Source organism: Protopterus annectens, chromosome 9.part0 (genome assembly GCF_019279795.1).
Source record: "Protopterus annectens isolate FY-2018-M chromosome 9.part0, PAN1.0, whole genome shotgun sequence".
Lineage (NCBI taxonomy): Eukaryota > Metazoa > Chordata > Ceratodontiformes > Protopteridae > Protopterus > Protopterus annectens.
Genome location: NC_056743.1, coordinates 1054123757 through 1054146602, shown reverse-complemented (window position 1 = coordinate 1054146602; position 22846 = coordinate 1054123757).

Sequence of the window (22846 nt, the reverse complement as noted above, 5' to 3'; positions counted from 1 at the left end):
CTAACAAATAAATGCAAATCAAGTAAAACATCTGCAACTGGTGCTCTTTGAGCTGGAATGTATGTAAAGCCTTTACTTAATAAACCTAAATGATGCTGTGTAAACGATCTCTCAGTTAAATTAAATACTGCAGATTTAACTGAGTCATAATTTACGTTAGAAGTAGATGCTAACTGCCTTAAAGTAGCAGTTAATTCCTGAGACTGCTCCTGGTAGTCATGGGTCTGCCTAAGTCTTGGAACCTGTGGAAACCTCTCCCTCTTCCTCTGAAAGTTCCCCGCTGTGCTCCTCTACCTCTCCACCCCCTCCCTGGGGGGGTTTGTTGCAGTTGATTCATGTTGGTATTCCCCTCGGCCAAAAAAGCCTATGGAGAATCATGTAAATTGTTTATCACTTCAGCAGTATCATATGTTTCCTTACTCTATCCTTTAACATCCTATCAGTCTTGCCAACATAAAAAGCCCTACATTGCAAACAGTAACTCGAATAAACAACATGCGAGGTTATGTAACTTGCTTCTACATTAAATACAAATTTCTGGCCAGTATCTGAATGTATAAAAGAACCACTGTTGTCAATATAACAGCAGTAGTTACATCTCCCACAAGGTTGTGTCACATTGCCAGCCTTACTTATATGGCCATAGAGAGTTGTAGGATAACAGAGCAACTCTCACTGGCCATATATGTAATGTTGTTTATACTGAGCATCAATTTTGTATCAATGTGTAATACTGAGTGAATGAGTGATGGCGTAAGTGAATGAATGAATGAATGAATGAATGAATGAATGAATGAATGGAGTATGAATGGCCCATTATGGAAATCATCATACTTCACATTACTATATAATACAGCAGTGATGGCACAGCACTGTTGTAACTGTACAGCCTAGAAGTACACAAACTCCTCTGACACAAGCTGTTTATGTAGACTACCCAGCGAAAAGCCTTTCGCTGTGAAGATTCAGTGAAACAAGAATATGTGCTTATTTCTTTAGAAATGCTAAATTATTACTAGCAGAAAATATCATTTTTAAAATGTATTATTTTGTTGGTTGTGTATTTGAATATGCTGTTGTCTTGGAAATTTAATAGCCAGCAGAGATAAAAATATACTAATGGAAAAAAGTCTGGGCGACTGGACCTTTTTCCATTAGTATAAGTCTGATTTACAACTGGCATGCTGACCAATCAGCATGCACGTTTTGGAGTATTAATGGGGAGTCATTGTATAATCACCTTTAATTGTATGTCTCCCAAACCTTATATGCTTAGTTCTTGATGTATTTGTCAACATATTATTCTCCTGTGCCCAAATGGTCAATTCAGTCAATTTAGTCAAGTTTTTTTACAGACATGCCCTATCTGTAACACGTAATCAGTTTACCCAATTTTAGGTCATCTGCATATAGACTGTAGAACACCTCAGATGAAAAGGTTTGGTCTGAAAGATACAATCAAAACAAGTAAGGGCCTAGGACAGACCCTTGTGGGACACATTGACTGTAGCCAAGGATTTTACCTGTACATTTGATGTATGATATATGCAGTATGACGTTCACACATGAAACCAGAGAAATCGAAGTACATTATTTAGATGTGACCATTATGAAGGACAATACCTATGGGAAATATATTTCAAAACTATATAGAAAGGAATGTTTCTCAAACTCATATTTTTATTATGAAAGTAACCATCCTTAAAAACAAAAGAAAATACAGTGAAAGGACACATGATACTTCTAATAAGTATGACTTCTAATAAAGATGACTTGGTGAAAGAATTGGATTATATTGAGGGAATGTTTTGTGAGAGGCGATACCCTGATAGCATGGCTAAAGCTATCAAAGAAGAAGTTCTAAAGGGATGGGAAAATACATATATACCCCTATTAAACTATGAAAGCAACAGTAACAACAAAAACAAGGACCAAGAATCAGTTAAACGTTACACAGATGGTATATATTTAGTGTTGACATACAACCAAGATACTAAGGGGATTCAAAAAATTGTGACAACAACTGGAAGATGTTTTCTATTATTCCCAGCAAACCCAGGGTATTTTCTAGACCAATAAAGTTTGGTTTCAGGAGAAACCCAAATCTAAAGCATATTTTTGAAAGGGGAAATAAAAAACCTGTGGGCACAATATTAGGAACATATAAGTGTGGTATGTGTGATCAATGCTCATTTATGTATAACCAAAATACACTTACATTGGATTCCCCAAAAGTCCCTTTTTACCTACAGGGGCATTTCAACTGTCATACCAAAGGGGTGATTTATTTAGCCCATTGTAAGATATGCGGCTCCTACTATGTGGGGAAGACTGAACGTACATTGAGGCAGAGGGTGTATGAGCATACATATGATATAAACTGGAAAAAGGACACCAATGCCCTTTATAGACTGTCTGCAGTGTCCCCAAGCAGACTATAAGTTTTGGGTTATAGAGAAAATTACTCAACAAGAAAGGGGAGGTGACTGGGAATCTAAGCTAGAATTTAGAGAACTTATTTGGTAATTACAACTTGATGCCTGTATCCCCCCCCCCCCCCCGGATTGAATGACCACCTTTCACTAGCCCCAGCTCTTAAGTTAATAGCAAACAGATACTAACATTAATATAGAACAACATCCAGTTTCTTAAATGTTTTTAAGTGTTTTTTAAGTGTTTTCTAAGTGTTTTATACATATGTATATGTGTTATATGTGTCTATATGTAAAATATTATAACATGAAGATTTTAAAACTTATTTTGAAGTCGGTGTTGTCTTTTTAAAAATTTAGTATGGTTTTTATGTAACAGCCAATCAAAGAGGTGCTGGGTGTATTTAAATGACATTAGTTTCAATGTCAGGTGATACTGAAGAAGTTTCTGGTGTGTTAGAAACGAAAGTGCTAAATCCTTTAAGCTTGTATATTTTATTGGATATTAAAAGTGTTGAATTTGAGGCCGTGGTGGTGCAGCTGTTAGTGTCGCCTTACAGCAAGAGGTTCCCTGGTTCGACTCTCGGCTGGAGTGCCTTCTGTGTGGAGTCAGCATGTCCTCCCCATGGTCGAGTGATGTTTAAAGACATGCAGGTAGATGCGTGTGTGAATGGGTGTGCCTTCTTTGAAGGTTGGGTGTCGGGCTGGCAACTCGGCACCATAAAAATCCATTGCCAATCATTAGCGGACTGAAGTTCTGCTGTAGCGACCCCTAACTGGGAAAAACCAAAAGAATTAAAAGTGTTGAATTTGATTGACTGGGAGTCCTTTATTGGTAATGGAGCAGCAATTGAAGTGAATATTTTGTTATTGGTGTCTTTACACTTCAGTATTTCACTTGAATTATTGATGTATTATACTTGCCATGTCCTATTTGCAAGCCATGCAGCTATACATCTTATCAAGAGTAAATCAATACCTAAATTTTCTAATTTATTGATCAGTGTTTTGTGTATAACCCTTTCAAATCCTGAAGTTAAATCTATATAAATTACATCACAACACATTTTCATTCATAGCTGTTGTTATATTGTTATATAACATCATGTTACAAATGGTAATAGATCTATTTTCAACATATTCATGCTGATATATGGTTTAAAGTCCCAACCTTTCCAGTTGTGCCAATAACTTATCCAATATTACCTTCTCCATTATTTTTCCACAACATAAACGTAGATGTAAGGGTCTGTATGACTTTGGGTTAGTCCTACTCCCCTTTCCTCAAAGGCAGGTTTAATAAGCACATGTCTCCAATCTTGAGGAATCTCCCTATATTTATAGGACCTAGTAAATAATAGATATAATGCTACTATACGTCCTTGTTAAAGTGTTCTCAGGTCATTATTACTTAGTCCATCTCCTCCCTGTGCTTTCTTTGGATCCAGTTTGCATAGCTCTTTTTCATAATAATCTGTTTTGATTTCAGTATCTGAGGTTACCTGGATATCACTAGAACAACTTATCACCCCCTTTGTGGAGCTAAACTGTTCTGCATAAGATTTTGTAAATATATTTATAATCTGTTGTGCCTGAGAATATATTTTAGAATTTACACACAGTTTATCAATTTGTATGTCTTTATTCCTTCCATATCTTATGTATCTATAAAATAGTTTCCTGTTAAGCTCAGTATCTTTATATAAACTTTCATCATATTTCTTTTGATCATGTCTTATGCTATGCTTAATTTGTTTGTCCAGCTTATTTCAGTTTTCAAAGTTGTAGTTTGACCTCTTTTCCATTTCTTATATTTTTTCTCTCTCACTTAATCAGGTATCTTGTTCTTATGGAAATTTATCCCCCTGACGTTGTATGCCTAGATACTGATGTCAAACATTTTTTTTTTCACTCAGACAAATTCTCTTTCAAAACTTTCTACATTCCTTCTGCAATTTTTCTAATGAACACATCACTCTAATTAGTTTTACATAGTGACAGTTTAGCTTCTTTATAATCTATAATTAATCTGTGCATTGGTTTAGATTTCATTTGGCAGAATTATAACCCAATGATCACTGCAAAATCAGCAGTGTTAAACTTGACATGAAGTAACAATAAGTTTTTTAGGAATGTAAACAATGTCTACTATGTTCCTTCTCCTCGTAGATTCTTTTACGGTCTGAAGCAATCGCTGCTAATGAACATAAATTGTGAATAATTTCCTTATTAATGTTGTGGAATCAATATTATTCCAGTCTACTTCTGGTAAATTTAAGTCTCCAGCCACTATTATTCTTCCCCCTGTGTTTCATGCAAGAAATGTATGAATTCCTTTAGGTCATCAGCACTTGACTTTGGTGGGCTATACAATCCAACTATTGTTATATGTTCCAAGGTTCTCTTTATTGTCACAATTACACAATCTATAGCATTGGTGTTATCATTGAACATGTAATAATCACAGGTCTCATAAATATCTTTAATTCCTATCATAACACCTCCAACAATTTTTTTGTTAGAATGTCTGTTACTCTAAAAACATTATTCGCTGACAGAACTGGTTTCCAGCCATTGTTCTTTAACCATGTTTCACAAACAATAACAACTTCAATCTTGTAGGAATGAAGCAAATTTTCCAATTATAAAACTTTTATTATTAATGCTCCTAGCATTAACAACCACCAGAGATGCATCACATGTTGCTATCTGTGAACTGTTAAGATTTTCATCTTAGCAAAAATCCTGCCTAGTGTTTATCAATGTTACAAAATGTCTGCTGCAAAAATTCTCTTCCCTGATCCTAACAAATGCATGCCATCCTGTCTGAAGACATATGAGCCCAAATCAGGCTTGGGTGCTCTACAGATTTCCATTTTTGTAAAATGGGACATTTTTTTCAAGTAAGTATTTACCCCAAAAATCTTTTTCTTCAAAGTCGCTTGACTCTTTTTTCTATATGTGATTTATGAAAAATGTGTCCTCACACTAGCACGAGCTATGCTATCTAAGAGGGCTGTAAGTTCCCTACTAACAGTGAGAGAGTCATTGCAGATGAGATCACTGTACCAAAACAAATAAAAACAGATCCATACTTCCTTACATTAAGGCATTCTAAGGCTTGTCTAACATCCTCTATTTTCACTCCTGGCAAACATAACACGATCAACTTCTCTAATAGTTGAATCTCCAATTACAAGAATATCTTTCTGATGAGATCTGAAGAATCTTCAACTTTTAATTCAGTGATATCTGCTCCATCAGTTGTTACCAAGGAATGATCTTCATCACCATTAGTCTTATTAATACCACTGTTTTCATTGTATATTAAATTTGTAACCATACAATTCTCATCCAGCAGTGGCTTTGTACATCCACAGCTTGAACCGTGTTGGCAGTGTCTATCTTTCTCCTTTTTTTCTTACAGTAATGTTCTTCAATCCTTCTATGTTCAGTTTTGATTTCTTCCTTTTCACCTCCCCCTTCTCTTTTGGAAACATGCTGCCATTTTCTGTAGACTGAAGGTTTTATAATAGAAGAATGTTATCATTCCCTGTAACCTGTGTGTTACATAACAAAGTGATGTCCATTTCCGTACGTATTCTCTTTACTTTTCACACATTAGTCAGTTTCTTTTTCTTCCTTGTTATTTTTTGTGAACTTCCTCATTTCTTTTGTTTACTTCCTTCTAGACTCTCTTAGTCCTCAGACTGCTGAATACTTGTAGCCAGAATTCCAAAGTTGTCAGGGGCATCATCTTGTTTCACAGGGGCTGAGTGATCTTTGCAGATGATAAACAAATCCTTTGCTAAATGTATTCTATTTGCTTGTTGTCTAACGTTGCTTATATCTCCAGTCCAGTCATTAATATATGTAACAACAGTTCTTCAAGGCATGGCAAAAGCACAAGTGCAATCGGCATCAGTAAGTTTAGATTTACTACTAATAATGGTAAACAAATCATCCAGCTTTTGACATGAAGAACACCGATCTCTAGTGTTATCAGGTGTTACCTTTAAATATATATAGCATTTATTACACTGTACAAGATATTTGTGCTTTAGCAAATCATTAATGGTATACTCATTTAAGGAATCCATATTCTACTTCAAATGAATAAAAAAATTATAAAAGGAAAGAATAATCAAAATCGGTTACCAAAAAATTCAAAGAGAACTTAAATCAACTTCTGTGAGAAAAATCACACAAACACTATACAACTAAATACTAAAGTAAATGCACTAAAGATGTTGCTCTAACTGTACAAGTTCTGAAAATGTGATAAAAGCTGCAATTTCTTTACTATCACTCACAGTCGCAGTCACACTTCTTTTTAACTCTAAGGGTCAATAAATCAAAAACCAAGACAGGAATGTTTAGATAAGCTTTGGATTGTCCTCTCAGCAGTCTGCGTGACTTTATAGCTGACTGTTTGTTGTCTAATGCTTCCATATCACTAATGCCGACTCTCTGTTTATCTAATATCTGCTTCTGCGTTGTGTATCCCTTAATTGTGTCAGCACCTCCCCTGTCATTCTTCACTGTTCTTCTGCGTTTAGTTGTGTGCAAGTGCTACCTACCCTGGTCTCCTTATCTTCCTCTCACTCCATAATTTCCTTCTCCAACTTACTTTCTCTTCATATAGCATGAACACCCGATCCAAAAAAAAAAACTTTTTTAGCCAGCCTTACCCACATCCATCTTGCTCATTCCTTAGATTTTAGAATGTGTTCAACTCTTTGCTTGCTTCTCCCTTTTTCATTCTTTTCCTATAAACCCATGTCTACCTTTTAATTTGGTCAACAAATGGATGACTTCTTCAGCTTCCTCTTCTTGTTATTTCAGTGCATGTGTGATTGCACTGAGCCAGTTCTAAGTGCTTACTTGAGCGGCAGTCACAGCGTTTCTTCATTTTTCTCTGCACCCGCAGCTTGGGTGAATGTGATCTTACTGCAGACCCGGGTTACTTAATGTAATGTTCTCTGCTGCTACTTGTTAATGAGCTCTGAGCCTTATCATGCAGATAAGGTAGACAGCAGCAGGGTAGGTGTGACCACTCCAGCAGTGTTTCTGAACCCAAGGGTATGTTTTCCTATATAAAGGTGAAAGTATACATTTCTTAAACATTGCTACAAAATACCATTAAGAATAATCATTATCATTCAGATTCAAAGGCAGCCATACCCTTTGCCTTTCAAGTGAGAAGCAAAATGTAAGGCCTTTTATAAGTAATAATCCAGCATAATTCCTCCAAAGTTTCATGTGAATATGCCAAGTAATTTGCAGCTACATTTTTATAAAAAGGGGGGCAGTATCACACAAAAGTCAATGATGGGCACAGCCTTCTTTAAAATTGTCAGTCATAAACTGGTATAAGTTTTCTTTTGTAAAAGTAACATATATGTGTAGGTATATGTGAAACAAAAACTTGTGAAAGTTTTCAGAATTATCCCTTTAGTGCTTCTAATGCCTTGCTGGTGATCTCTAATAGTGTTTCAGTGACAGCAAGTGATTTACAAAAATGAAAGAGATTAAGCAGAATTCATTAATGATGCCTTTGCATGTCTTGAATATAACGCTTAATGAAGTTGACCAACTATGTTAATTGATCACTCTACCAGCCCACATAATTCCACAGGCACCTATAGACACTGACAATCACCCCCATGCATACACACATGCATGCACAGATGCACGTGTGCATACTCACGAAAAACATATACAGAAAAAAAATCAGTCTCCAAGCATTAACAACAGGAAGCAACCACTATACTAAACAGCATACACACAATTACAGAAAACCAGAGCAGTCTCTCTCTCTCTCTCTCTCTCTCTCACACACACACACACACACACACACACACACACACACACACACACACACACACAAAACCATATGCAGTCCCACTCATGCCCCTACACACACACACACACACACACACACACACACACACACACACACACACACACACACACACACACACACACACACACACACACACACACACACACAAACAGTCTTTCAGGCCTTACCTGCTGCACTGCTAACAGACTGCCTTCTATCTCAGTCAGCAATGGATGGACACTGTAAAAGTACTTAATTCAGTCTTCACTGCTCTGTATGAAGTAGTGCAGAAGAGATTTTTTTTCAATACCACACTGTTTTGATCATGGTGTACAACTCTGAGGAACAGAACATGGCTAACTTATATTAGCCATGTCCTCAGACTATTGCAATCCATACAGCAATACCCAGCAAGACTCCTGTAGCACTATTTGCTGGAGTGCTCATCCCACTGTAGTGCTCCAGAAGTGTGTGAATCACTCCTTCATTATGCAGTGAGCAGTCCTACTAAAAATTTGATTGTGCAGTGAGTTATATGCTTCTTGTTATCTCTCCTGTGTCTTTAAAATGAACAAATGATACTGGAATCAGTATGCTACATGACGTTTCTTACTTTGGCAGTTCTGTAAAGATTCTTGTTGAATGCACATCATGTCTAGCCTTTTCATTCATTCTTCTTTATCATGCATATGCTTTTCATATATACATATGCCTCAGGTAACTTAAGGCTAAATGACATGTTACAGCTGTTTGTTGACCTCATCAAACTGTTAGCAGACTTAAATGTCAAAGTGCAAGGAAGGGACCACTTAATCAGCAGACTGTATGATCATAATGCTGCATTCATTCAGAAGCTGTAGCTGCAGTGGAAGCTTTACATCATAAAAACACTCATTCATTTCTTATTCTTATGTGAAGATCTGCTAAGGCAGTGAATTACACAAGGTATTGTTCTTATTTATTTATTTATTTGTATTGTGTTTGTTTTCCATGGTAGGCCACGGATCTGCATGGACACTTTTCAGATTCAGCTTGGGAGCAGTGTCTGCCTAAGTGACATGCTCAAAATCACACATTCAGGCAATGTAAGCTAAGTAAACATTTAACAAAAATGCAGAGTTCAAAATGCCATTATATAACAAAGATCTGTGGAGACCTATTTGGAATTAATCCATATACTGCTCCTGACCTCATGCAGTAAAATTCATCAAGCTTTAAAATAATAATAACTTTTCAGCATTCCCAGAGCATGATTTTCTGATTTTTTGTAGACACTGTTTCTGTATTACTGAAACCCAAATGTGGAACAAAATGTTTGTAAATGTTTTTCACTTTTGAAGCACTTTCTTAAGAATAATGAGTGTGAACAGTCAATCAAGAGCTGTCATCACAGAAAATATGATGACCACCACAGATGCTGGTTGGTGCCAGAGCATCTGTACAAACAAAAATAATGACAGATGTCTCACTTATAAGTGTTATGCACTAGAAATACGTAGTATGCAAACAGTTTTGACTACAGCTGCTGCTGGTTTTCATAGCTTGCCTTCTGCGTACCTAGCAATGGCTTTGAGATACTTGCTCTAAATTTGAATTGGTTTGATGTTAGTTGCAAAATACTTGGATCACTTGTATTTACACCATTATAGTAAGAATACTGCTGCTACTGCACAAAACAAGTGACTGCAGACCCTTACACACGGTTCCTAAACCTGATTCAGACCTTCATGGTTGCCCTTGCTTCTTGAATGAGAGGTCACACGGTAGTTCATCTCTAAAGCAAGTGCAAAGAACTAGATGAATTTTGAATATTGCAATGTGATTCATCAGATCTTGCCAGTTCTGGTTATGCACAGTCATGTTTGAGAACAATATTCCATGTAAGACTTTAATTCTTTCCTGCTTTTGCCTCTTCCATAAGGTATTTCCTGTTGGTAAAAATCCAGTCAACTGACAACCCAAATTACTCACATAAACACTCCTTTCTTCATGTCACTATGCACGTACCAATTAAACTATCTACTTCAACTTAACAACACTGAATCAATCAATCATGAATGCTGCCCAAAGGAGATGATCCAAATATTCTAAGTTGCTTATGGATGTCTGTGTTTCCTTGTAAAGCTTTGTTTTATATACTCTGAAGTACTTCTTAAGCAGTTAATAGTTAATATATAATTTTTTACATTTGCCCTCTGTAAATATTGTTTTCCTTACTAACTAGCATTTTGTAATTATGATATATTTTCATTGTTTCCACAAAAAAGATGTATTTTCTGTTTACTACAAGTGCATTTTTTCTGACTACTCTATTCTATTTTTTGTTCATTCTATTCCCATTTCATAACAACTAGATTGCAACTCAAAAGGGCTCAGACAAGTAGGCAGCCCACCTAACTACTTAACAACAGAAGCAAATGTGCTAGAGTAAGAATTAAAAAGGGAGGTCCAAATATACCAGCATTGTCATTCTGACGTAATGAACGCCATTCAAACCTCTATGTAAAATTCTGACCTCTTGTCATTTTGTTATTCTGAACCTCTGTGACACAGTGAAAGTTACTTATTTATTATAAAACCCTTTAATAAGTGCCTCTTTTCTGGGGAGATATGGGAGATCTAGTCGATCTATGAACATTGCTCAGAGTTGTGCAGTGAAAAAGCTGGGATTGAAGGAACAAATCCAAATTACAAGGTGAAGTCCATTACCAGCCCAAAGTCTTACATTCTGATCTGAGCTGCCGGGCCCATTTTGGCAGCATTTCACCATTTTGTAGTATCTCGTAAGTGCCTGAGGCCTTATCATTAAACATGGCATTGTCACTGCATGGTTCTCTTCAGTACAGTTAAACCTAGAGTTGTAGCTCAGTACTGTTAGTTAGATACCTTGGACTATTTTGTTTACATATCTGCACTATGTGATATTATAGTACACTGAAAGTCATTTAGTCAATGCTGTTGCACAGGTGTGCCAGAAACTTCCTTTATCACCCTGATACATGCAGACAGCATATTATGTCTGTCAACATCATGACAAAAAAGCATTTTACAATAAGTTGTGTGATGGATGGTCTAGGGCCTGACATCCATTACTGAAATGATGAATGCCTTTGCCATGCAAATTATGGCCTTTGGGCTACAGTGTCTGCAGAGTACTTAGAGCTCTGTTTATAACATATTTATGGTGTGCATGTTTTGCAGAAGACTAAAAGCCACTTAGTCTCTGTATTACTCATATACCAGTCTTATACCATGTAAATCACTGTATAAAAAAAACAATCTTTGAAGTGTTAATGCATTGACAAAATTGCCCAATATACACATGCATACAAGAAGCAAACATGGTATGGGTGAGCTAGCAAAGAAAGTAACTCTGTCCACAGTGACATGTACTTGCTATTTTATTGGCATGAGAATTTTAGTATATTTGCTGCAGCTTTAAAAACATACTTAGCAGGTACAATATAGAAGAAAATGCAACTCTTTTCAGAATAAGTTATCGGTATTTGAGCTGTAGGTTCACATCTGGCATTTCTGTCTCCCACTCTGTACCTTTCTGATATTGACTTATTTATATTAAGTGGTTTTCTACAGCAGAAGGAAAATAATTAAGCTGGTATAGCAATAGATAAGTGCTCCTGGTATTAATATTTAGTACTAAATTGTAGCATTCTCACACCACATGTTCCTCTGTAACAAAGCAGTTAAGCTTTCTCATCTTAACTGCTTTACCTATTTTCTAGAACATAAAGGTTTTATAGTGACATTTAGGTAAGTGATCAGTATTTTGTAATCAGTTAATATACTGTGCACTGGCAATAGCTCTTTTCTTTGGGTAGCATTGCCCACTTAATGCCTTTGGGGGGCTGTAGCTCTCTTGTCCCCTTCTAAATATAATAACCTACTGAAGTAGGGAAGGCATTTATTCACATTCCTAATGGGCCATGAAAAAAGAGTGCCCAGTGTGCAGGGATTCTAGGGAGAGGATAAGGGAGGAATGGATAGTCAACTACCTTTTGAAGATGTAGAACTCAGCATTATGATGACAATTGGAAAATTGTATTGGACTGCATGAAAAGTAGGAAGAGACACCACTTACATGATTCTAGGTAAAAATAGCACATGGGGAATTAATGTGATGGCCAAGATGTTTACCTCACAACCAAGGGTTACAAGGTTTGATTTTTACTAATGGAAACTGGCTAAGCTTAGAACAGTCCATAAGGGCAGATGGCCTAATACTTCCCTATGAACCTATGAATAGGTTCATAGGTTCATAGGTAGGTACTAGGCTATCGGCCCTAGGGCCTATACAAGCCCAGCCAAAAAGGTACTCTGGCTTTCGCCACCCAAGAAAATTATTTTCCTGTGCCACTGTTGAGCAGAGCCACAGAAGTGATCCCCAGAGTGAATTTCCTATTTCCCATCCAATCATCAAGATTTTTCTTGAAGAATGCTAATGAGGAGCTTTGTTTGATACAGATAGGTAGTTTATTCCAGAGTATGGGAAGTCTCTGGGACAGGAATCTATCCCTGCGGCATGTTCTGTTTATTGTGGTGACTAGGTTTGGGTCCCTAGATCAGAGGGATTGGGATTTCTTTAAGTGAAGCATGTCCAACAGCTCTGGGTTTGACAAAGCTTTGTATGTTAGGCAGAGCTCACCTCTGAGTAGGCGATATGCGATGGAGTAAAGCTGGAGTTTTTTGAGACGGTCTGCGTAGAGCATATGTTTGAGGCCAGTAATCCTCTTTGTGAGGTATTTCTGCGGCCTTTCCAGTTGTTGTAGATGTCTTGTGAGGTACATACCAAAAGGGGCATTGTACTCTATAATGGGTCTAATGAGTGATGAGTAGAGGGGAACAATGACCTCTTTTTTTCTGGATGAGAACTCTTTTGTGATGAGGTGTACCACGTAGAAGGATTTCCTGACTACTGTGGTGATGTGATTATCAAAGGAGAGACTACTGTTCACCTGTGTCCCAAGGTCTCTTATCACACTTTCGGTGTTAAGTATACTACCACCTCTGTTGTAGTTCATGGGTACAGAGTTTTTACCAAAGGGAATGACAATGCACTTTTTGGCATTGAGCTTGAGGCCATGGCTTTAACACCAGGCAGCTGTCTCAGTGAGGCCCTTTTGTAGGATGTCCACATCGTTAGGAGTTTCGATTATAGCTCCTAGTTTGCAGTCACCTGTGAATTTCATTAGCCAAAGACCTTCTGTGTTAGCCTGTACTTCAGAGAAGTAGATACCAAACAGTTCAGGACCCAGGACTGAACCTTGTGGTACTCCACTTGTCACTGGTCTGAAGTCGGATTTGGAGTTTGCTGCTTTCACAGTGCGGGTTCTGTCAGTGAGCCAGCTGGCAACCCATCTTGTGACATGGGGATTTATACCTAGTTTAGTGAGTTTATCTATAATTCCAAAGTGGGGGAAGGTGTCAAAAGCCTTTGCAAGATATAGATAGGCTGTGTAAACCACCTTATCCTTGTCTACAGCTTTGGTGACTGCTTCAAATGAGTCTATCTGGTTTAGGAGATCTACATTTTACCTCTACCTGATCTGCCTTATACAAACCTGAACTGGGTGGGGTCCAGAGTTTGGAGATTACCAATGCCTTTGTTTATAAGTTCCATGATGATATGTTCTATGGCCTTGCAGACCAGGCTCTTCAGGCTAATGGGGGCAGTAGTTCCCGGGGTCCGTGGTGGCTCCACCTTTGTGGAGTGGGATAACCGTCGCTGTGCACCATTCAGTGGGCACAAAGCCTGAGGTGAGGCTATGATTGAACATGGTACTTAGATGGGGTGCCAGTTTGTTCTGTAGTTCATGTAGAATGCAGACTGGGATGTTGTCTGGTCCCATGGATGCTGTGTTCTTGGCTTTAGAGAGTGTGGTTTATACCTGTGCAGTCGTGATTACAGGAACTTTGCATTCTTCCGGTATAGAGATTGGCTCTTTAGGGGGTGAGAGTGGGATAAAGTTAGCACTGAACCTATCTGCCAGAATGTTGGCAATATCAGTTGTGTCTGTGTATTTAGTGCCATTGTGCTGTAACTCAGAGCAGATCTGAGTGTTGCCATTGAGATTTTTGACATAGCTATAGAATGCTTTGTGGTTGTCTTTAGAATCAGTGCTGATTTTGTTGTCATAAACTAGCTTTGGAGGACTTTATCAGGGATCACAGCTTCTTACTGAGGCTGACCAGGGAGCTCATCCACTCATGGGATTTTACTCTCTTTTGCAACAGTTTCTTCCTTCTGTTGTACAGTTTGTTTATGGCAGGAGACCACCAGACTGGCTTCCTTTTTTTGGAGGATAGCGCCTTGGTTCTGTTTGGGATAGCACGATCCATGCACTCGTGTAAGTGCTTATAAAGTGCAATTGTGTAGGATTCAGTAGTCATAACTGTATTGTCCGTCTGCATGCTTGTCATGAAGTTCACCACTTCTGTCTTAAGAAGCATGAAGTTGGCTTTGGAGAAATTATTTATGGTGGTTTCCTTAATGGGGGGTGGGGGCAGGATGTGGATATCTAGGGTAATTAGCTTATGGTTGGATCAGACCAATGAGGCATTGACTTCAGGTGTGGAACACCGGTCGCTCATGTTGGTAATGACTAGATCTAGGATATTGTTGCCCCTGGTGGGGGTGTGGATAAGTTGATCCAGGGCATTGGAGTTTATAAATTCCAGAAAGCATTGAGCGAAGGAGTTGGTACATGAGTAGTTTTCCCAGTTAATGATGGGGTCATTGAAATCACCCATTATTAGGGTGTTTGGTTGAACCCTAATACTTTCCAGTACATGAAGAAATGAGGAGTGGGAATCCTGGGGAATGGTGGGGGATCTGTAGCAAGCTACAATTTGGATTGCAGTTTTGCCCAGAGTTAGTTGCACTTGGATAACCTCAGCTGCATTATGCTGAGCAACTAGCCTGGAGGTGTGGATATCCTTAATGAATATGGACACACCTCTGCCTTTGATGTTCCACTCCAGGTTACATGGCCGAAAAGTGTCGTATGAGTTATAGTCTGGTAGTGCAGGGGTGATCTCTGGAGCCTTGAACCAGGCCTCAGTCACTGCACAGATATTGATGTTCTCCATTTTAAGGAGTGCCTCGAGTGAGTGCATTTTGAGATTTAGACTTCTAGCATTGACTAGCATCACCCTCAGTTTTTGCTTGCCTGTTCCTGTTATGGTGGTGAATTTGTCATTAGGGTGAATAGGGTAATCATCCATGAAAAAAATGTTTTAACTTGTAGTTTATAGCTGGAACATTATTTCATGCTTTTCTCCATTGGAATGCTACTTTTGACATTGTAGTCTCTTTAAACAGAAACCTTAGAACTGATTTTACTAATAGCAGATGCCTCTTGCATGGAAGTTGTGTGGAGAATCCTTTCACATATTAAAAAATGAAGATATTTGATGAATGCCGTTTGTTTTGAGCAGTGATGCATTTGCACACTAGTAAGGGCCAGCCTATCAAGCAGTTTATCGTGTACTCACTCCTGGGATGGGAAGGAAAAAGTTAAGATTTTGCCCCACCCTTAATTAGGGCCAGGGCCATGTCATCCTATTCTCCTTTCTTCTAAGGAAATGATTAATAATTTGGCAGCTTATGAGGACATGGTCATCTGAGGTCACCATTATAAAGCAAGGACAACCCAAATGAAGAGCAGCAACATATGCCAGACAGGATGAAGTGGTCTCTTCATTTGTCAGTTAGTGCAAATGGAACCAGTATACCTAGATTTCCTTAACTTTTGATGCTTTTCTGAAGCTGCATTCATTCCTTTTGTGGCTGTGACTAATATGCTTTATACATCCAAATTACAGGTTATTGAAAAGAAGAACAATAAAACTATTAATGTTGTAAGTATTACAGTTCATACTGAAAATAAAAAAGCATGACTATAATGTTACTTGCACCCATGATTAGCATTGAATGACCCACTTAACCTATACAAATATTTGTAGGATAACATTACATACTCAAAAAGAGGTAACCTGTATTTCTTAAAGAACCTACGGGCTTCATCAGATACACCAAGCTGAAGCTGTGTGTGTGGAGGATCTCTTTAAATTTGGTCATGATTTATCTGACATCTGTTCATATTCATTCATTGCAAATACTTCGAACAACAATCTAGCTCCTTCTGAAATGCAGTTCCCTCTCTGCTTAAGGTCCTGAACCGAAGCCATGATGATGTTCTTGATACAGTTAGAAAATTCTACTGACAAATGTATTGATTTACATATTTGTGTCAAAGTACCTATTCAATTTACTCTATTTTCTGATATATATATATATATATATATATATATATATATATATATATATATATAATGTATATATATATATATATATATATATATATATATATATATATATATATATATGTGATTATATAATGAATGGTTGAATGGTTTTATAATCAACACACAAAACATCGACCAAAATACATCGACCATTCATTATACTGACAGAACACAGAGTGTCACACACTACATTGAACAAGGAAATACATTTTATTACCTGATGCACTACTCAAAACCCTACTGCACATGCAGATCAATTTTTTCTGAATAGTGATAGTGTAATAAAAAGGGCTTTTTTAAAGTAAGCTGCACATTAAGTTTAGGGGCAAGGGCAGATTTAGGGTTAGAGTTAACACGGATTACTAAGGTGGGTTGGAGGGCTTCACCTGCCCCTATCTCTTACGTGTAGCTTACCTTAAAAATCCCTACACATAATACTACCACTACACAAGACAGCCCTGACACTTGCCAAACACATACACACACACACACTAAATATACTCCTTACCTAACTCTCACCCTAACTCTAAAACACTGACACACATACACATAGTAATTACATCCCCTTATCTAATTCTTACCCTCACCCCAAAACACACACAGTGTCACACAAAAACTCTCTGCCCAAACACTTACCTTTGTCAATCAACTGGAACTTGTCCATATCAGTGTTCTCACAAATCATTCATTTGCTTACTAACAACACCACCATATTAGCTTCGCACATATAGGCTTCACCCATCTGAAATACAACCTAATAAACAGCACACTGACAAAGTGTAGAGGATGCAAATGTTGTCTTCTAATTGTAATGTAATAATGATTTGCTGAAATGCATGAAATATATTATTATTGATGTTTTGTTAGGTTTTTTTTTAATATTTTTTTACATAGCTTATAAAGAAGGAATTAAATAGTATAGCAACAGTATGTATTTATATTATTAAAAGTTAAATTAGGGAACCAAACCCTGTATCAAAAGTAGTGGGAACTGATGACAATTGCATTGTACTGCTTACCAAAGCTGGATGACAGTCCAAATGGGCCCTATGTGAAGTAATAGATCGTCCTCTCCCCAACACGCATAGCAGCCCCTGACAAAATTGCCTCAGAAATATAATTTAGAGAATGAGTAAACTTAATTAGAAAGGTCATATCGCTTGAAGAATAAATAAACTGATATGAGTAACTGGAATTTTATTTCTAAAATAAGCATACACTGTTGGAAATTACTGGGTTCTGGCTGGTGTGATTCTCAAACAATCTGGAAATATATCGCTGATTGATAAATATATTTCTTGGCATTTTAACCTTTTAGAGTTCTGCATTGTCTTAATTTTGCCTGATTGAATTATTGTTTGCCTGACTGAATTATTTTATATATTTTCTGGCATTGTTTTATGTTTCTCATCTGTTCTGAAACTGCTTACCTCCTATTTCTGAGGTGGAGTTTATAAAACTGGTCTAACAGCTTTTGTGTTATCTGATTGCTTCAAGACTTGCTGATTTAAAAATAGTTTCTGTTTGTAAATGATTGCATACACTGTTGGAAACTCCTGGGTTCTGGCTGGTGTGATTCTCAAACAGTCTGGAAATATATCGCCGATTGATAAGTATACTTCTTGGCATTTTAACCTTTCAGAGTTCTGCATTGTCTTAATTTTGCCTGACTGAATTATTGTTTGCCTGACTGAATTATTTAATATATTTGCTGGCATTGTTTTATGTTTCTCATCTGTCCTGAAACTTTTTTCTCCCTCCCTCCCACCCTATTCTTGTAGAGTTGTTATAGTTGGTGGCTTTGCAGTTGCCAGTCCCTACTGTAGATTTGATCTGGGACACCCCTCCCAGTCTGGTGTTCACTCTACTCAATATAGAGAGAACATTTGAGAAGGCCAACCCACTTAGGTTCTTAACCTCTGCTCCTCCTTCCTCTCTCATTGCACTTTACCAAAAAAAAAAAAAAAAATTGCACTTTATTTTGCTTTTGTCTCTATTTATTCTATTTATTCTGCTGCATTTATTACTACTTGGTATTAGCCTGATTAAATTGTAACTGTTATTCTAAGCCTTTTGGTTTAAGCACTTGGGCTTCAGACCAGTTGTTTTACATTAAGAAGGTTTGTGGTCTGCACTGTTGTGACAGGACGGGTAGCTTACATCCTTCTAAATTGGGAATTGCTGATTGAAGGTTCAGTGTCTATTATTCAATAAGTGTATTAGTTCTGGTTTAAGCACTTGGGCTTAAGGCCAGTTATTTTACATTAAGAAGGTTTGTGGTCTGCACTCTTGTGGGAGGAGAGGTTAGATTCTGCCCTTCTGAGCTGGGAATTTCTGGTTAAATGATTATTGTTCCTGCTTATTTGAACTGTTTCTTTCTGAAATTGGTGCACCTTGTTTGCTGTAGCATAGACTACATTCAGGCATGCTGAATCTAGCTTTGTTTGTATAACTTGAGCACTAATCCAGGCCATATATTTTTTGGAGAAGGTTCCCCTGCACCCTAGTGGCAGGAGTGTGCAGTTAGAACTTGTCTGATTGAAGACTGCTGGAACGGGGCTCAGTTTTTAGCTTTTTATTGGTTAATTTGTTTAAATCAGTTTGCTCATTTGCTACTGTTATATTAAAGTAAATACACTTTATGCATCGCCTCTTAGCTAGGGTTAAACTATTCCTGGCACCATAAAGTCTGCTCTTCAAATTTTCCCTTAGAACAAGCCAGTTTTTGAGTTTTAGCACTCAAATCTGTTTCTTTGAGCTCAGCACTTGTTCAGAACTCATAAGCACTAAATAAGCTACAAATTACTACAGCACTAAGCATTCCTCACTTGTCTAGAGGAAAGCAATTTTTAGTACTTAATAAATAAGCACTTATCCAGGCATGTCTAAGAGTCAGCTCCCGGTGTTTTCTCCTGTCTACCTGATAAATTTGGGCAACTTGGGGCAATGCAGAAATTGCCTCATGTACACTGACAGCCCTCTCCTCCTACCACCCAACACTACAACCTGTGAGAGATGCACTTATATAGCCAAACTGGAAGCAAAGCTCTCTTCACCCAAGACTGGACTAGACAGTCAAGAGGAGAAGGTAAACACTTGCACCACACCACACTCATCACATAGTCCCTCAAAACCTACACCACCAAAACACACACATAGCAACACAAAACACAGCTACATTCACAGAGGCTCTCAATAAAAATCAGCTCAAGCAACAGAGACCTCCAAAGCAGAAACACATGCAACCTCCACCCCCCAACACAACCCAAATGACACATAGCCCACAAACTCAGTGTGCCACTCAACCACAGCACATAAGGCAAAACAACATACCCAACACTCTAGTCATAGGTGACTCTATAGTCAGGCACACTGATGTTCCACTCACCAGGCTAAACAAGGAGAAAGTTACTGTCAGCTGCCTGCTGGGTGCCAGGATCCGCCACATAATGCACGCACTCAGGTCAATCCACAACAAGTACAGATATGACTCTGTCATTGTCCGTGTTAGTGTGAATGACCTGATACGCACCTCCCTGGACTACATGAAAAGAGACATGGAGTAGCTCTCCGAACTTGTAGCCCAGGCAGGTATGACCCTAGCCATGAGTAGCATCCTGCCATCACCCAGAATGATACCACAGTACAAGGACAAAATGATTGACTTCAACAATTGGCTAAGCTTCTGGTATCATTCTAAGGTGATCCAGTATCTGTCTGCCTGGGATGACATGATCGACAGACCACAATGTTTTGCCAGAGATGGCCTACACCTGTCACCCTTGGGATTCCAGATACTGGCTAAGGCTTTTGCCACCCCTATAGTGCCTTTTTTAGGCAAGGTTCAAATGACAAATTCACCACCATAACAGGTACAAGCAAGCAGAATCTGAGGGTAATGCTACTCAATGCTAGAAGTCTAAACCTCGAAATGCATTCACTCAATGCACTCCTTAAAATGGAGAACATCGACATCTGTGCAGTGACAGAGACCTGGTTCAAAGCACCAGAGAGCACCCTGGCATTACCAGGCTATAATTCATACCACACCTTTCGGCCACCTAACCTGGACCGAAACACTAAAGGTGGAGGTGTGTCCATATTCATTAAGGATATCCACACCTCCAGGCTAGTTGCTCAGCATAACGCATCTGAGACTATCCAAGTGCAACTAACTCTGAGCAAGACTGCAATCCAAATTGTAGCTTGCTACAGATCCCCCACCATGCCCCAGGATTCCCACTCCTCATTTCTTGATACACTGGAAAATATTAGGGTACAATCCAACACCCTTATAATGGGGAATTTCAACTACCCCACCATTAACTGGGAAAACTACTCATGTACCAACGTGCTCAACGTTTTCTGGAATTCATAAATTCCAATGCCTTGGATCAACTTATCTACACCCCCACTGGGTCAGCAATATCCTACACCTGGTCATCACCAACATGGGTGACCGGTGTTCCACACCAGAGGTCAGTTTCTCATTGGTCAGTTCTGATAACAAGCTAATCAGCCTAGACATCCACATCATGCTCCCACCCCCCACCCCCAATTAGGCAAATCACCATAAAAAAATTCTCCAAAGCCAATTTCACGCTTCTTAAGACAAGAAGTGGCAAACTTCATGACACCCATGCAGACGGACAATAGAGGTACAACTGCTGAACCCTACACAGATGCACTTTATAAGCACTTACATGAGTGCATGGATTGTGCTATCCCTAACAGAACCAAGATGCTATCCTCCAAAAAAAGGAAGCCAATCTGGTGGTCCCCTGCCATAAACAAACTCTACAACAGAAGAAAGAAACTGTTGGAAAAAAGAGTAAAATCCCATGACTGGAAGAACTCCCTGGTCAGCCTCACTAAGAAGCTGATATCCCTCATAAAATCCTCCAAAGCTAGTTATGAAAATAAAATTGCCACTGATTCTAAAGACAACATCAAATCATTCTATAGCTATGTCAAGAATCTCAACGGCAACACTTAGATCTGCTCTGAGTTACAGCACAATGGCACTAAATATACAGAGCCAACTGATATTGCCAACATTCTGGCAGTTAGGTTCAGTGCTAACTTTACCCCCTTTCACCCCCTAAAGGGCCCATCTCTATACCAGAAGAATGCAAAATTCCTGTAATCACGCCTGCAAAGGTAAAAGCAACATTCTCCAAAGCCAAAAACACAGCATCCATGGGACCTGACAACATCCCAGGCTGCGTTCTACATGAACTACAGAATGAATTGGCACCCCACCTAAGCATCATGTTCAGTCATAGCTTCACCTCAGGCTTTGTGCCCACTGAATGGTGCACAGCAGCCGTTATCCCACTCCACACAGGGGGAGCCACAACAGACCCCAGGAACTACTGCCCCATTAGCCTAACGAGCCTGGTCTGCAAGGCCATGGAACGTATCATCATGGAACTTATAAACAAAGACATTGGTAATCTCCAAACTCTGGACCCCGCCCAGTTTGGGTTTGCAAAACGCGGATCATGTCTCCTAAACCTGATTGACTTCTTTGAAGCAGTCACCAAAGCCATAGATGAGGGCAAGGTGGTTCACAGAGCCTATCAAGATCTCGCCAAGGCTTTTGACACTATCCCCCACTCTGGAATTATAGATAAACTCACTAAACTAGGTATAAATCCCTATGTCACAAGATTTGTTGCCAACTAGCTCAATGACAGAACCCACACTGTGAAAGTAGCAGACTCCAAATCCGACTTCAGACCAGTGACAAGTGGAGTACCACAGGGTTCAGTCCTGGGTCCTCTCCTGTTTGGTATCTACTTTTCTGAAGTACAGGCTAACACAGAAGGTCTTTGGCTAGTGAAGTTCACAGATGACTGCAAACTAGGAACCATAATTGAAACTCCTAACGATGTGGACATCCTACAAAAAGGCCTCAATGAGACAGATGCCTGGTGTCAAAGCCATGGCCTCAAGCTCAATGCCAAAAAGTGCATTGTCATCCCCTTTGGTAAAAACTCTGTACCCATGAGCTACCACATACATGGTAGTCTACTTAACACTGAAAGTGTGATAAAAGATCTTGGGACACAGGTGGACAGTAGTCTCTCCTTTGATAATCACATTGCCATGCCACAGTAGTCAGGAAATCCTTCTACATGGCACACCTCATCACAAAAGATTTCTCATCCAGGAAAAAAGAGGTCATTGTTCCCCTCTATTCGTCACTCATTAGACCCATTATAGAGTACAATGCCCCTTT